General features: G+C 36.6%; 2 pseudogenes across 1 annotated transcript; one reads left to right on the top strand and one right to left on the bottom strand.

Moving 5' to 3' along the window:
- Positions 1–3,309: 3,309 nt before the first annotated feature.
- On the bottom strand, positions 3,310–6,237 carry LOC146899258 (transcription factor TCP4 pseudogene; annotated as a pseudogene). Its single transcript, XR_015021319.1, has 2 exons — positions 3,923–6,237; positions 3,310–3,819 (listed from the first exon to the last, which is right to left on the bottom strand). The product of XR_015021319.1 is annotated as a transcription factor TCP4 pseudogene (transcript).
- A 10,711-nt stretch (positions 6,238–16,948) lies between these two features.
- LOC146899257 (secreted RxLR effector protein 161 pseudogene) lies at positions 16,949–17,605 on the top strand (annotated as a pseudogene).
- The last annotated feature ends 217 nt before the right edge of the window (positions 17,606–17,822 follow it).

Raw genomic sequence — 17,822 nt, 5'->3', positions numbered from 1 at the left:
CACACCTCCTAAATTGAAACACCAACACCACCACAGCCACCCCACAACAGATAACGGACACACAGTGACCCCGGGGAGGGTCTGTCACCAAATCAAACAAATCTGAAACTACACAGTCACCAACACCACATGCACCACGATCCTTACGACTACAAACGATCCAGAAGTTCATTGAAGGAGGATTAATCGTTGATGAAAGAGTTGCCGCCGAAAATCAGACCACGTAGATCGGCACCACACAACACTCCTTCACACCACACGTCCGTCACCACCACAACCCACCTCGACACCACCTACACTATGCCGAACCAACCACCAACTCCACCATATCCAACCTCGAAAACACCCTAGATCACCAAAAAACACCACGTCACCGCCATCAACACCCCTACTTCAGCAGCACCACTAAAACCCCACAAAACACAACAAACCACCACCACTGCCACCTAAGACCCGAACCAGAACTCCAAACCTCCAAACAGCAGCCGAAAACACCATCAGCCATGACTGCAACAATCCTGGAAAAAAAAACCGACCATGTTGAAAGTACCAAGACCCGTCAACACCTCCAAGGACGGAAACAGAGCAATAGTCGGAGCAGAGGCCAGAGCTGGGAAACCTGGCCGGAAACAAATCAAGGAAACCCGGAAAGGAGAGAAACGAATCTATGGTCCATTAACACCACCTCCTCCAAAGACTGATCCCGGTTGGAACAAGAGCAAGGGAACCCGGCAAGGAAAGAACAGAACAGTGGTCCGCCTTTACCACCTCCAAAATTGGAGCCGGGGCAAAGGCCATAGCAGGCAACCAGGACGGAACCGAAGCAAGGACAGAAACAGAACAGAAAAAGGAAACCGGATCTCCACCACCTAGATCTGAAAACCGGATCGGAGAAGGGAAAAACGGCACCGGAGAACCACCACGACCACAAACGGAGAGCCACCATGAGGGGGTGAGAGCGGTGGTGCGGGAACGCAGTCCCGTCGCACCATCACGACCATAGATCTACATCTGGCCGGCTGAATTTGGAAAGAAGGGAGAAAGCAAGAAGTTTTTTTAGAGAGAAGGCAGAGAGAATTTTTTTAGAGAGAGAAGTCTGTACAAATAGCTCTATTAATTTCGTTAGTTAGCAAGAAGTTATTGTTGGTACTTAGTACCTTCCCATCCCAACTTGGAAAGTTTTCAGATGATTTTAAGTGACACAATAATTCAAGTGTTTTAGTTTTTTTTTTCTTCTTCAAGTAATCTAGTGATTAGAATTCACATATTTTAAATGTGAAGAATTGAAGTATTCAGAATTCAAGCCCTAACTTCACCATAAATTATACAATATTCCTACCAATTAAGTGAATCTCAAAGAGACCAGCTACTTTAGCATTTACCTATAGGAATATCATTGCATGATTTGAGGTTAAAATTTATTCTACTATGTGTATGTGGTACCGTATTGTATTATTATTTTAAGGGGAAAAAAATTACGATGTGTATGTGCTATCATATCGTATTATTATTTTAAGGAAAATATTTGCCACTCCTCACACATAGCAACCTAATAATCCAATCAAGATTTTCGGTATAATCTTATCTGTCAACCGACCCCGGAAGCACCACCATCGACCAAAAAAAATAATTTCCACGATCTAAATAAAGGGCAAGGCCTTTTCTACATCTTTATTTTCATTATTATTATCTCCTTAAAGAAGAGCATTTCTCTCAAGAGGACATTGCGAAAGATTTTTATGAGGCTCTGATACATACTACAAGGTAGGGGACCACAAACAGGTGTACAAGCATCAAACTTTGGTGGCATCCATGAGTGTGTACTCTTTTCATAATTGAGTATCGATGTTCACATCCACCCCCATCCTTTTCATGGCTCCCCATCTTCATATGCATTACACTTTTCCAATCCAACTTGTTCTTACCTGATATTTATCTATCCCTCTCATTACTAACATATTACAAACCCCCTCTTTTTATTTCAAAGAGTATACATTCTGATTTTTATCGGAAAAAGAAATTAGTAATTCGGAGTTCGTTCTGAGGTAAATGGAGTATGATAAAAAAATGTTACAAGATTTGGACTAGGTTCATTTGAACAATTATATCTACAAAAGCTCGTTAATCACTAGAGTAGGGAAAATTGAGAAATTTCTCATATTTTTTAGACCATAAATCTTTCAAATTTTTTGAAAGAGTATTTTTTATTGATTGATAAATTAATGCTTATAATTAATATATTTTTAATTTTAAAAATATTATCGCAGCATAGATTAAATTTAAAGAATTTATTTCAATCCTCTAAAATCCCTCAAACCGCTTCTCCAATACAATTTTTTAGTTCTCAAAATGAGGAGAATTTTGTATTATGGAAAACAAATAATCCCTCAAAACCCTTCCCTACCAATGTCCTCTTCACTCGCTCCTTTCTTTTTCCAAAACCCTTCCCTCTGTTCCTCTCCAAACTCGCAAACAAAGCCTTAGAAAAAAAAATTAAGTCTATATTTAGGTATATCTATTTGAGTTTTTGAAAGAAACAAAATGAAATAATAACGTAATAAGTAATCACATAATATTCCAATCACAATTAATTTCATTTTTAAACATTTTATAACTTCCAAAACTTCCTTAATTTAAAAATGAAAAATAAATCATAATCTTTCCTCCGATCCTATAGTCTCCATCTAAACATTCCCTAATGATAATTGAAAACAAACAAAAGAATCTTATAGTTAGACCTAAAAGGGAAGAAAGGTGTAGTTAATCTACCTAATGAAAACCATTCTATTGGAAGCTAAAGTTATGCCTTGAACTTAACCTCATTAGTATATGTAGGTAAGTGATTCTTAATTCTTAATAATAATATACCTTCGAGTCACTATCATAGCTTACTAAACTAGATGAAGAAGAACTAAATATGACATGTGATAGACAAAGGAGCAAACAAACCATAATGAATCTAGGATACTTCCCTTTTACCAAGGTCGGAATCAACTCTCATACAATATACAACCTGTTTCTTTCAAACAGTTTCTATTGTTCATGGACAATGACTTCTCAGTCAAATGCTACCAAAAATTCAAGCACGAAAGAGATTGATATGATATGGTCATATAGATTTTACTACCAATTGTTTTTCCATGACAAGGAAGCAAAAAAACTTGGTTGGAGTAGAAAGCAGTTAAAATAAGACCTATCCTTATTTGAAACAAAGACAGCATTAACCATATATACCAACAACCAAAGCCAAAATCATACACAAGTTTGAATATGCATAATTTATATGTCGGGTTATTTGGGTTTACTACCTTTATCGTGACAAGGAGAAAATGCTTCATTCTGCAACTGGGGTTTTACACCAAGTTGGAAATAAACAACAACTTTTGAGCAAGCTAGCTCAGTTATTTAATCTGCATGTTTTTTCCAAATTACTAGTCGAAACTAGAAATGGAACAAGCGCTAATTAAGAAAACACAACACAACTGCTACAAATTGTAATCCAACGACACAAATGAAGCAAAAGAGACATAAACATAGTAGTACTCTTAGTCCTAGTTAAAACTTGAAAAACAAAAGATAAATTGTAGTACAAAACCGGGGGACTGAAATTGAAAAATCTGAATGAATAAATCAAACCAGATTTTCTTCATTCCCACACGGTATATAACTATAAGCCATTGAATTGAAGTTGAAACATCTGAAAAATCCAAACCCACCCAGGTTGCTTTTGAATTCCAATTGTAGCTTAAAATCAATCGTAATCTTTCAATACCAAAAGCTCTCTCCCAAAAAAGACTATCTGCAACGTAAACCCTGAACCTGAAAGAACAGTCAAAACACAATGAAAAGAAAAAATTGCAGTAAGAATAAAACAGAGAGAAACTCAATTGAAATTTTAAGAACTGGGTATTGAAGGTAGAACCTGAAAGTTTGGATTATTTTTATCAGTGTTCCAATCAATGGCGAGAGTCGGAGGAAGCAGAGGACGGTTTATCGGATACGCCGTCGTGTTCCTCTTCACCCTGAATTCGTGCTGGTATACGAAAGCCTGAGAATCCACCACCAGAGACAGAAGCCTGATGGATCATTGGCGAAAGATAGTGATGATGGTGATCAGCGATATTCGCCGTCGCCATTGAAGGATCTATCCAAGCACGAACTGAAGGATTGTAACTGGACTGAAGGGGTCCCCTCTGAGTAAAAAACTGACCATAACCGCCAAACGCCGGTGCCGGTGTACTGAACACAAATCCAGCACCATGGCCACTGTTACCACCATCTGCAGTATTAGCATTAACATTATTAGCATTCCAAGCCATCATTCTATGCAATCTGCTGTTATCATGTTCCTCTTGATGCTGCTGCTCAGACCACAAGGTGCTTCCACTTCCACCACCGTCATAACCAAGGGAGGAGTTTCCGGCGAAAAGCACTTGGTTGTTGTTGTTGTGGTGGTGGTTGTCATGGTGGCTCTGAAGCATAATAGGATCTTGAAAAGATTGCAATGAGAGGCGGAGATCTTGCTGCTGGGTGGTTGCCGCCGTCGTTGGAGAGAGTAAATCCGGCGGTTGTTGATAACTGTGAAACGACGGCGTGGGCGTTTCAACTGGAAAAAAAGACTTAATAGTATCAGCAATGTCAGTGTCTAACGAGCCTTGAAGAAAACCATGTTTCCCACTGCTACTACTGTTGTAGTCTATCTCCAACTGTTGTTGTTGGGAAGGAAATTGTTGTTCTTGTGGTGGCATTCTTCGCTCTAATGCCGCTGAGCGGTGACTGGTAGAAGCGGTTACTGGATTGTTGTCCACCGGAGATTGCCGGTGAAACATTTCATTTGTTTGCTGCTGCTGCTGCTGTGGTGTTGAAGAACATGTAGCTGTGGGGTTCCAAGCGGGGAGGTGAGCGAGTTCGTCGATAGCAGATTTAGCTTTCTTAATGAGCCAATCGACTGCTTTACTTGGCCTGTCATAGCCGAGACGATCTTGCACGTCGTAGAATTGAATCGCAGTGTGGGCTGAGAGTCGTACGCGGCGGTCACGGGGACCTTTCGCGGTGCATACTTTACTGTGACGGTCTTTGCGTCCTGTTGAACGGACAATGTGACCTCCTTGTACCTCCACGATTTCTCCTCCTCCTCCTCCTCCGCTGCCGCTGATTCTCTTGGACGAGGTTGTTGCTGCTGTTTTTGTTGATGTTGATGTAGCTGTTGCTGTTGCTGTTCCTGTGTGCTGGTCGTGTGTTGTTTCTCCCATCTTTCTTGCATATTCGATGGAAGAGAATGATAGTGTTGGTGATGGTGGTTGATTAGGGTGTGGTAGTGGTGGAAGGAAAGAAGACCGTTTTTTTGGTGGTTCAAGTGACTCTGGTTGTGGTTCTAAATCTAGATATTGTTGTGGTTGTTGAAAGTACGGGTGATGAAAATGAAAGGTTGGGTCTTCGTGTTGGTGTTGGTGTTGGTCATGATAGTGAGGATGCAGGGGTTTTTCAGATGAAGGAGATGAATTTTGTTCATCATTTTCTTGTTCATTATCCCCTACATAACTTGAATTTAGAACAGAGTTATGGTGATGAGGGTCTTGTTGGTTTTGTTGATGTGGGTGATAAAGAGGATGATGATGATGATTTGTTCTGGGAGGATCCAGACTCAGACCCTTGTTCTGCTTATCTTCTTCCAGCTTTCAACAGAACAACACTACTAAATCAATGGTTTTGTTCCTTTTTCTCACACTCTAGTTGTTGCAACTGCCACCACAGTGAAACCCAAAACTTGCTGCCATTAAATTTTCCCATTTCCATCATCACCACCAAACCCAAGAATGCTTTATCAGTTTTGAGCCTAACCCATTTCTCTATCTGTCTCTTTCTCTCTTAAGTCTGTACCACTTTTTGCCTTTTTTGCAAGTTGAATGAAGAGTTAGTTTGTTGTGACACCAGTGTTATTGTTGCATTAATTAATGAATGAAAGTAGAAGAGAGCAGAATGAGTTGGTTAATACCCACTTGGAGAGGACGTGAAAGAGGTGTCCTGTTGTGAAAAATCCAGCAAATTTTCCATATCTCAACACACAGGAAGACAAGAGAAGAAAAGAAGAGAGAGAGATAACAGTAAATTAAGGGTATAGGGAAGAGGAATTCATTCTGGCCCTATAAGAAAGAGGCTTTTGATGATGATGCAGTGACAAAGGGTGGCAGTGTTTGGTCAGAATGGACGTCCGTTTTATTTCATCACTGCTCTTCTGCTAGTCTTCTTGTACTTTACGGGTGGCACTTTGGTGACATTAATGTCACCGTGCCATTGCATCTGGGCCACATATTGTCATTGCCATTGCATCTGGGCCACACAACACATCTAATGTCACCCAATATGTGGCCCAAATTTAATGTCACCGTGACATTAATGTCACACAAGTATTTCCCGAGTACCTACTTACATTATACCACCAACCTATACAATTTTCATTCATTCACCTTTCACCAATTTTACCTTCCATTTTCCCTCTTTTCGTTGTTATATTATTTTTATTATTGGTAATTGGGAGTTTAACTTGCTTGATAGAAGTTTATATAGAGGTGACAATTCTCACCTTATGAACCGATTTTTAAGGATGAGTTAGGCCTCTAATTTCATTATGGTATCAGAGCATAAATCGATAGGTGACCCTTGAATTCGACAGACTCTGATACAATAATGAAATTTAGGGGCATAACTCATCCTTAAAAACCAATTTTTGAAGGATGAGTTAGGCCTCTAATTTTATTAGTTACAAGTTAAAACTTTATTATTATTTCAAAAAGACAAGGGTGGATGTCTTTGTTGAAGGGATAGATCCTTTATATGCTACCCCCACACCTTTTGAAAGGGACACCATCACAGCTTTTTTGGCCTTCTCTCTCTCTATCTTTACCCCTTTTTATCATTTAAAAGAAACTACGCAGTAACATAGATCGCTGAATTTACTTCTTCCTCGAAACTACTTTACTTCTATCTGGTTTGTGAAATTACTGTATACGTCATCTTGGTGGCTTCCCTTGTCTTCCTTTTCTGAAAGTAACATTGTCTGCCTAAGTTTTTGCATGGTTGTCCTATTCTTTACAAAGTCAAATTGTTTCTTTATGTTTGGTTAACCGGTGTTTTAAGAACATTATTTAAAAAATTATATATATATATATATATATATATATATATAGTTTTGTTACAAGCCACTCTTTGGTGGTGTCTTTTAACAAGCAACACCTTAAGGTGTGATTTTCACTTTTTAGTTATAACTTTGCTAAAAGACACCTTCATAAAAGTAAGTTGGTGTCTTTTCGCAAATGCTCATAGAGTAACTTGATAAAAGACATCTTCATAAAATGTGTCTTCTATCATAACCCATATATATATATATATATATATATATATATATATATATATATATATATATGTTGAAAATACAAGTTTAATTGAGTCTAAAGGGGTGAGTAGCGACGATGGACAGTCGGATACTGTTTTTACAGTGGTTGTTTTCATGAAGGAGTTTGTTTTAGGTGGTGACGTGTATTTTGGTGGATGTTGTACATATGGTGTTTTTGGGGTGTTTATTTTGGATGTTCCGCCTCTATACGACGTCTTTTGTTTGTATTCTCACCGGTCTCTATTCGTCTTGAGCAAGGATCTGGTTATTTAATAAAATTTGCTGATTCAAAAATAAAATAAAAATACAAGTTAAATATATACTACGACTGTACAATTTTTAATATAAAAGGTACTACTTCAACACAATTTTCAAATATAAGAGTTAGAACATCCACAATGATAGTCCATTAAGAGGGACTTCTTGAATGGACCCTACATGTACATATCACTTATTTATAATTTTTTAATGAAAGTACATATCAAGGACTCAATAACTCCAATGACAATACACTAACGAAGACCCTCATATTTGAAGTCTTAAACGGATCACACATGAACACATCACTTTTTTATTATTTTTTAATAATAATATCTAATAGCTATTCAATCACTCCAATGAAAATCCTCTATCAAAAGGTATAAATGGGTCCCACCAATAACTATTTATTTAAGACACTGTTATCTATTTCATAATATTAAATTGATTAAAATGTAAAGTTACAAAATTTATATCAATCGTAGTTTATTAAAAAATTGAAAAATAATTAATAATAATATTGCCAAATGTTTTTTTTTGACAAATAATATTGCCAAATTTTAAGAATTACAATTTTTTTTCAAAATGATGATAAAATTAGGCAAAATTACACAATTAGTCCCTTAACTTAATTTTAGGTAACATTTTCGTCCTTTATCTTTTTTTGTCACGATTTAGTCCTTTATGTTATAAAATGACAACATAGTTATCCTTTTTTATGAAAAAAAAACCAATCAAAAACTCAAAAAAAAATTCATCAAACTCATAGACAAATGCAAATCTTCATCATACAAGCCTTGAAAATCAAATTTCATTGAAAAGATCTCATAAAAAATGATAAGATATTGTCATTTTATAACATAAATGACTAAATCGTGAAAAAAAAAAGATAAAAGACGAAAATGTTACCTAAAATTAAGTTAAGGGACTAATTGTGTAATTTTGCCATAAAATTACATAATTAAAACAATAACTAATTATTTGGTTTGGATCCATTGTCCAAAATAATATAACGATGCAGTGATTTTTTTTTGGTAAAGTAATCTAGTGGTTAGAATTCATCTTTTTTAAGGTGAATAAGTGGGGTGTCCGGGGTTCGAACCCCGGCCCCTGCATATAATAATGCATGTCCTACCAACTGAATTATGCTCACGGGAACAACGATGCAGTGATTTTAATTATGAGTAAATAGGATAAGAATCGATGAATAAGTTTTAGGGACTTTGAGAAAATGAAAGCAAGAATGAAAAGCCAACGATACAGCGTAGTAGCATTCTGGAAGTTAATCAATATATATTAAAGAGAACAAGAATGAAAATTGCAATTGAAAAGCAACATTTTTTTTTTAAATAATGATTATTTTATTAAAAAGTGGCGTGGGATCCACTTAAGAAGGGGGTAAGTGAGTCCCTGGGTCTTAAGAGACCCTCAATTTTTTTTCCCACAGTGAGGATACCTATTAGGTACTGAGTCTTAAATGCTACAGACGCTACCAATGTGAGTGCTCTAAGGACTCCAATGAAAAGTACTTAAATATGTCTCACTAACTTTACATTATTATACAAAAATAATTTATTTATTCGTATGAACTTATATTTCTGCAACATTTTAATAATTTGAAAATACAAAAATAATTTACATTCCATCGTTAAAAAAAATAAAATAATAATAATAACAACAACAACAACAACAACAACAATAATAATAATAGTTTACTACTTTTTTTTGTAGTGGTCATGGTTACTACTTTTAATATTTTTTTATGGTGGCTGGAGTTTGAACCTCGAACCTTACATATATTATGCATTGTTTTTATTAACTAAGTTAAGCTCACGAATACACTGCTTTTAATATTTAAACAATGCTTTTTTTTTTGTTACAATATTTAAACAATGCTTTAAACACACTGGTTTGCATTTTTCTATTATTTTTTTATAAAGAAAACAAATTTAAAATTTGAAGTTGAATCTACTAATAGTAGCTTCTTGTTTTACAATGAAAAGACATGCAATTGTACAACGGCGGGGAATAAACGTGTTGTTGTCCGACCTTTTTAAAGAAGTTAAATTAATCCACTTAAATTGATATCGGAGATAATCGAACATGAAAGAAACACACTCTAAAGTCTTAAGCCAACACCATTAGACCAATCCAATTAAGTTATTGTATTGATGATTTAATCAAACACTATTACTATTCGATTTCAAATTAATAAAGTTCATATTTTTTACAAAAGTCATAAATTATTGTTATTACTTGTAATATGATTATTACATTTCACTGGCGAAAAGACCGGCACTCACGTGTCTGTCTTTCCGCTTTTTTTATTGTACTAACGTTTAAAAATTATGAATGATGTTTTTTTTTGTTAAATTTTGATTAAAACTAAAAATATAAATGTTTGTTGCTTTCAAATTATAACAAATCAAACTAACCATGATTATCTATTTCATTACGAACAATATAAAAAATATGTATAATTTAAATTCTTTTTTTTGAAGGAGTATAATTTAAATTCTTATTATTTTAATGACACCAAAAATTAATTATGTTTTACTTTGTCAATTAGTGAGATAATTTAGAACGTATATATGCCAATTATATATTCTTTTCCATTACTTTTGTAAAGTGATTTTAATGTGTAACGGATTGGTTTTAATTAGCAACGAATTGATCGGTCATTTGGCATATCCAGGAAAACGTTTTTTTAACTTCTATCAGTATGAAAACAATACAATTAGTTTTTCCAATTTACTGACACACATACCTTACAAAGAAAAAAAAATTGTTTTCTTCTCCTCCATTTTTACTTCCTAAGATAAACATTTGTTTGATAAATTTGTGATTCTTGTTGTTATGTAACCTCCATAACTGGGAGAAAGACATGTTGAATCCTGGGGAGTTCGCGCACATTGAGGCGGCTAAATTTTAAGATTGTTGTACCTGATGCGTAAACAGCAACCACAACCGTAAATAACAACGCGACAACCGCAACTTCAAATAACAACGCAACAACCACAACTTCAAATAACAATGAATTTACCGCAACTTCAAATAACAACGAACCAGATTCTGCAAGACGAACTAGAAAGTGAACCTGCAAAATTGAAAACGTTAGTACTAACCTGAAGCGTCACGAGGACTGTCAATGGAATTTATCCGTCTCAGTGTGTGTAAACTATATGCAATACCATAATTCATGAGGCAGATAAATTCCAAGGACAGTCCTCGTGACGCCTCAGGTTAATACTAACGTGTTCAATTTTGCAGGTTCACTTTCTAGTTCGTCTTGTAAAAGTTGGTTCGTTGTTATTTGAAGTTATGGTAAATTTGCTGTTATTTGAAGTTGTGGTTACCGCGTTGCTATTTGCGGTTGCTATTTAAGCATCAGGTACAACAATCTTGAAATTCATCCGTTTCAATGTGCGCAAACTCCCCAAAATTCAACAGGACCTTCTCCTAGTTACGGAGATTACAGAACAGGAAGAATCACAAATGTATCAGGCAAATGTTTATCTCAGGAAGTAAAAATGGAGGAGAAGAAAACAAAATTTTTTCTTTGTGAGATATGTGTGTGTCAGCAAGTGGAAAAACTAATTGTATTGTTTTTATACTCATAGAAGTGAAGAAAATGTTTGTTGTAAAATTTGGTATAAGATTATCTCTATAAATAATAATCATTATATAAATATAACAATTAATTAAATATAAATATAAGCAAAAGAGACTTGACCAAAAAAAAATACATATATAAGCAAAAGAGAGTTGATTAAACTTATCTCTTTTGCGATTGTTGTTGAATTAGATCACAAACAACAACTCTATCAACATTTTTGACAACCAGATCAAACAGAATCAACACCTGCAAAACAACAAACGATGAATAGTCTGAGACACGCTGATCGTGTTGTCCGGATTTTCTGCATAATTATACGCTAATTCCTAGGATTTAACAGACCTTTCTTAGTTTAAAACCAAAGATGCAGAACTGACAAGAAGAAATATTTTCAGGAAGATGTAACCCATGATTTTGTCAAACTCATAAAAATCTCATGTATAGCTTGAAGCATGGGTAGTAAGGTGGGATATTTGTTTAGACTGTGCATGAGTTTTTACTAGAAAAAAATTGTTCCTGATGGTGAAAGTGGTGCGTTTGATGGTCAGGATATGGAGACAGGATATGATACATTAATCATATCCTGCTTAAATCTCATGTTTGATGCGCCAAAAGGATATGATAAAATAAACCATTTTCTCCTGACTTTCCTTTGTAATTTCTATCCTGAGTGCTGTTGGGTATTTGTATTGGCTGCATTGTTGCTAAAACAAATATCCTTGTTCTGTAAGTTGGAACCAATGTTCCAGCATGTGGTTAGGCAGCTCTGTAAGATGTTGGATACAATGTTCCAACATCCTGGCATGGTTCAGTGTGCCTGGGTTTCTACCTTTTCTGTACGCGCGTATTTTATTGTTTAAGGAAACCATATTTCCTTTACTTACTAACCAAGTAACGCGCATATCTTATAAGAATCAGCTGTGGAATATTACTAAAATAGAAATTTTGTTTTAGGAAATATTTGTTACGATCTGGAATGTTTCTAAATAGGTTCCGACATATTAGGACTTTCCAGAATTGTTTCTGATTCTGTTTTGCAGGTTTGCTGAACCGATCTGCAAGTTTACTGAAGCCCAATGATTATTTAGCCCAAGCTGCTTCAGTATAAAAGGAAGACTTCAAGACCTAATTGCTCATTCAAGCCGTCATACTAAAAAGTTTATATGTTTAAGGTTTGAGTCTTCATGTATTCTGTTCTTGTGTCGTTTGTGATGCAAGTAGAATCTTTTGTGTGTTCTTTCTAGTGTCGTGTTAGATACTTGTTTAGGACTGGTTTTGTGAGTATTGATACTCTTGTGCATCAAACTGAAGTTGTGAAACAAGGTTTGGTTGTTTGTGTTGGAAGGTAACTTCTAATCTTTTTGTGTTTGAGGTCTGATAGGTCACTGGGGCAGTGACTGACCATTAGGATAGTGAGATGGGATCTCAGATCTAGGAGTTCCTAGGTTGAAGTCTAGACGGGTAGGTCCTAGGTCATATAGTGTAAACGAGGAGTTTGTTGAGAGCTATTGAATAAGGACTACACTAGTAGATTTCCTTCATGGCTTGGTAGCCCCCAGATGTAAGCGTGTTGTGCTGAACTGGGTCAACAAACTCACTGTGTTCTTTATTTTCCTGTCCTTTATTTTTCTTGTTTTTATTTCTGTTTTATCGCTCGATGTTGAAACATTAACCGGAACACTGCAAACGTTAAAACATCTGACGGAACTTTTAAAACAAGTGCGCTAGAATTTCAATTGGCATCAGAGCAGGCACCCTGCCTATTTTAGGGCGAGCTCCAGGGAGTTCTATTCTAGCACTATGGACAAGGAAGGTGGATTTGTTAACGGGCCTCCTTTGTTGGATGGTTCAAACTATGGCTACTGGAAATCACACATGAGTGCCTTCCTCAAATCTATTGATAGCAAAACATGAAAGGCAGTTTTGAGAGGTTGGGAACATCCTGTGCAACTTGATGCTGATGGCAACAGGACTGATGTGTTGAAACCTGAGGAAGAATGGAGTGCTGATGAAGATGAATTGGCTCTTGGAAACTCAAAAGCCTTGAATGCTCTGTTCAATGGTGTGAACAAAAATATTTTTAGACTGATCAAGCAATGCACTCTGGCTAAGGATGCTTGGGAGATTCTCAAAACTGCTCATGAAGGCACAACTAAGGTAAAAAGTGCTAAAATCCAACTTCTTACCACTAAATTTGAGAATCTGAAAATGTTAGAAGATGAGAGCATTCAGGATTATCACTTAAATATTCTAGACATTGCAAATTCTTTTGAGTCTCTTGGAGAGAAAATCTCTGATGAAAAGCTTGTGAGAAAAATTCTTAGATCTCTACCTAAGAGATTTGACATGAAAGTCACAGCTATAGAAGAAGCTCAGGACATATCTAGTTTAAAGGTTGATGAATTGATAGGATCCCTGCAAAACTTTGAATTAACTATCAACAACAAATCTAACAAAAAGGGGAAAGGTATTGCTTTTACTTCTAGTGTGAATGACGATAATGCACTAGTAGATGTGGAAGATGATGAAGACATGGCAGAGTCTTTGGCACTACTTGGGAGACAGTTCAAGAAGATCTTCAAAAGATTTGACAGAAGATCCAGACCAAATGGGCAGAACATCCGACCCAACATTGGCAGTCAACCTAGTAAAGAAAAGATGACAAGACCTGATGAAGTGGATCCTCAATACAAAGGAGTACAATGTCATGAATGTGAAGGGTATGGCCATATCGGAACAGAATGTGCCACTTTTCTAAAGAAACAGAAGAAAAGTTTGGCTGTGTCTTGGTCACATGAGGATGACTCAGATGATGAGGTAAAAGCTAAATCTGCTAATCATGTCTCTGTCCTAGCTGGTAGAATTATGTCAGACACTGAGTCTTGTGAAGAAGAAATGTCATATGATGAACTTGCTATATCCTATCATGACCTTGTGGCCAAAAACAGTGAACTAACCTAGAAACTTGAAGAGCAAGCAAGAGAGATTGCCCAACTGCAGGATGAAAGGTTTGATAATATGGCTCATATCTCAGAGCTCAATGATGAACTATCAAGGTTGAATCATCAACTGAACCAGATTGAAGAACAGACTAAAATAAAGTCAGCAGAGTCAATGTTCAAACTTTCTGAGGAACATCCGACTAAGAAGAAATCAAAGATATGGGTTTGTGATCACTATAGAAAGAAGGGACACATCAGACCCTACTGCTTCAAGCTGAAAGGTGAGTTCAAGCATTGTCAACAGAATCTGTCCAAGAATGGGTTGAACCACAGAAACACCAAGTCTGGTCTGATTGCTCATACATCTCTTAGAGCATCATCAAAAGAAGACTGATATTTTAATAGTGGCTGTTCAAGACATATGACTGGTGTTGAAACGTATTTAGAGGATGTAAGACCTTATGTAACCAGTTATGTCACATTTGGTGATGGAGCTAAAGGAAAGATTGTAGGAATTGGAAACCTGATAAAACATGGGTTACCAAGACTTGATGATGTGCTGCTAGTCAGAGGACTAACTGCAAACTTGATCAGCATTAGCCAGCTGTGTGATCTAGGTCTGAGAGTAAACTTCACCAAACCAGAGTGTCAGATCTCAGATGAGAAAGGAGAAGTTCTTATGAGAGGTACAAGATCCAAAGACAATTGTTATTTGTGGGTATCTCAGGAAGAATCATTCATCTCAACATGTCTCTTGAGCAAAGAAGAAGAGATCAAACTGTGGCATTAAAGGTTGGGCCATTTGCACCTGAAAGGGATGAGGAAAGCCATGACATCTGAAGCCATCAAAGGTTTACCAGATCTGAAGATTGTTGAAGGCAGCATTTGTGGTGAATGTCTGATTGGAAAACAAGCAAGGATGTCTCATCCAAGGTTGGAACATCAAACAACCTCTCATGCTCTTAAACTTCTGCACATGGATTTAATGGGACCTATGCAAGTTGAAAGCATAGGTGGAAAAAGGTATGTTCTTGTAGTTGTTGATGATTTTTCTAGATTCACTTGGGTAAAGTTTATAAAAGAAAAATCAGACACCTTTGATGAGTTTAAGGAGTTGTGTACACAATTACAAAGAGAAAAGGGGTGTGGTATTGTTAGAATCAGGAGTGATCATGGAACTGAATTTGAAAACACTAGGTTTAGTGAATTTTGTGCTGAAGAGGGTATTAAACATGAATTTTGATCACCTATAACTCCTCAGCAAAATGGTGTGGTGGAAAGGAAGAATAGGACTCTCCAAGAATCTGCTAGAGTCATGCTTCATGCTAAACACCTACCTTATCGTTTTTGGGATGAAGCTATGAACACAGCTTGCCACATTCACAACAGGGTGACACTAAGAACTGGTACCACAACAACTCTCTATGAGCTTTGGAAGGGAAGAAAACCTACTGTTAAATATTTTCATGTGTTTTGCAGTAAATGCTATATTTTGTCTGATAGAGATTATAGAAGGAAGATGGACCCTAAGAGTGATGAAGGAATTTTTCTGGGGTACTCTACTAACAGCAGAGCCTACAGGGTTTACAATTCTAAAATTGAAACTGTGATGGAATCAATCAATGTAGTGATTGATGATGTGCCTAAAGAGAGGGTTCTTGATGTTGATGATGATGTTGCAACACCTACTGGAGAAACAAATGCACCTACTCAAGTGGTTGAGCCTGAACCAAAGAAAGATGAAAATAATGATACTGAACCAGATCAAATGTCCACTATGAAGGGTCCTTCCACACGAGTTCAGAAGAATCATCCACTAGAACTTGTTATTGGGAATCCTGATGAAGGGGTCACTACCAGAAGATCAGTTGGAGTCATTGCCAACTCTTGCTTTGTGTCCAAGATTGAGCCTAAAAATGTCAAAGAAGCTCTGACAGATGAATTCTGGTTTGAAGCAATGCAAGAGGAACTGAATCAGTTCAAAAGAAGTGAAGTGTGGGATTTAGTTCCAAGACCTGAAGGTGTAAATGTGATAGGCACCAAGTGGATCTTCAAGAACAAGTCTGATGAACATGGGATTGTGACCAGAAACAAGGCAAGACTAGTAGCTCAAGGCTACACCCAGATAGAAGGTCTGGATTTTGATGAAACATTTGCTCCTGTGGCTAGGTTGGAGTCTATAAGATTACTGCTAGGTGTATCTTGTATTCTTAAATTTAAGCTGTTTCCGATGGATGTCAAGAGTGCCTTTCTGAATGGGTACTTGAATGAGGAAGTCTATGTTGAACAACCTAAAGGATTTATTGATCCTAGCTTTCCAAATCATGTGTACAGATTGAAGAAAGCTTTGTATGGATTAAAGCAGGCACCTAAGGCCTGGTATGAAAGACTCACTCAATTCCTTGTAGGTCAAGGGTACAGGAAATGAGGTACTGACAAGACTTTGTTTGTAAAGGATGACAATGGGAGACTGATGATTGCCCAGGTTTATGTTGATGACATTTTCTTTGGTGGAATGTCGAACAAGATGGTTCAACATTTTATTCATCAGATGCAGTCAGAGTTTGAAATGAGCTTAGTTGGTGAATTAACCTATTTTCTTGGACTTCAAGTTAAACAAATGAAGGATACAATCTTCATTTCTCAGAGTAAATATGCCAAGAACATTGTAAAGAAATTTGACTTGGATAACAAAAGGATGAAGGAGGCATATCTGTTGATCAAAGCATGTATAAAAGCATGATTGGGAGTTTACTATACCTTACTGCAAGCAGGCCAGACATCACCTTTGCTGTAGATGTGTGTGCAAGATATCAAGCTGACCCTAAAATGAGTCATCTTACTCAGGTCAAGAGAATACTGAAGTACATCAATAGCACCAGTGACTATGGAATTTTGTACTCATCCTGTGAAGATACTAAGCTGATAGGATATTGTGATGCTGACTGGGCTGGAAGTGCTGATGACAGGAAAAGTACCTCTGGAGGATGTTTCTTTTTAGGAAATAACTTGATTTCCTGGTTTAGTAAGAAACATAATTGTGTGTCTTTATCTACTGCTGAAGCTGAATACATAGCAGCTGGGAGTAGCTGTTCTCAGCTTGTTTGGATGAAGCAGATGTTGCAGGAGTATAATGTAGAACAAGATGTTCTAATTTTATACTGTGACAACCTAAGTGCTATCAACATTTCAAAAAATCCTATTCAACGTAGCAGAACAAAGCATATTGACATTCGACATCATTTCATCAGAGACCTTGTTGAAGAAAAGGTTGTGACACTTGAGCATGTAGACAGAGAGGAGCAACTGGCAGATATTTTTACTAAGGCTTTGGATGCTAAACAATTTGAACATCTAAGAGGCAAGTTAGGAATTTGCCTACATGAGGAAGCCTAATCATCTGCAGTGTGAGGCGTGCTGACAAACTTCTACTTTTGCACATCTTTGTAATGTGGGGTATACACTCAATGATGTACTCCTGATGCTCTGAATTTTTTTTGGCATATTTTGTGGCTAAAAAGGGGGGAGTAAAATGATGTTTCTCTTTGTTTATACTCCCAATACTTTCTGTATATGTGCGCTGCATGTATCTATAATATGCCTATTAGTGTAT

Source organism: Medicago sativa, chromosome 8 (genome assembly GCF_051527215.1).
Source record: "Medicago sativa cultivar Bolivia chromosome 8, Bolivia_mono, whole genome shotgun sequence".
Classification (NCBI taxonomy): domain Eukaryota; kingdom Viridiplantae; phylum Streptophyta; class Magnoliopsida; order Fabales; family Fabaceae; genus Medicago; species Medicago sativa.
Note: the sequence above shows the minus strand (reverse complement) of the source record. Positions and strands in the feature narration are given on the sequence as shown.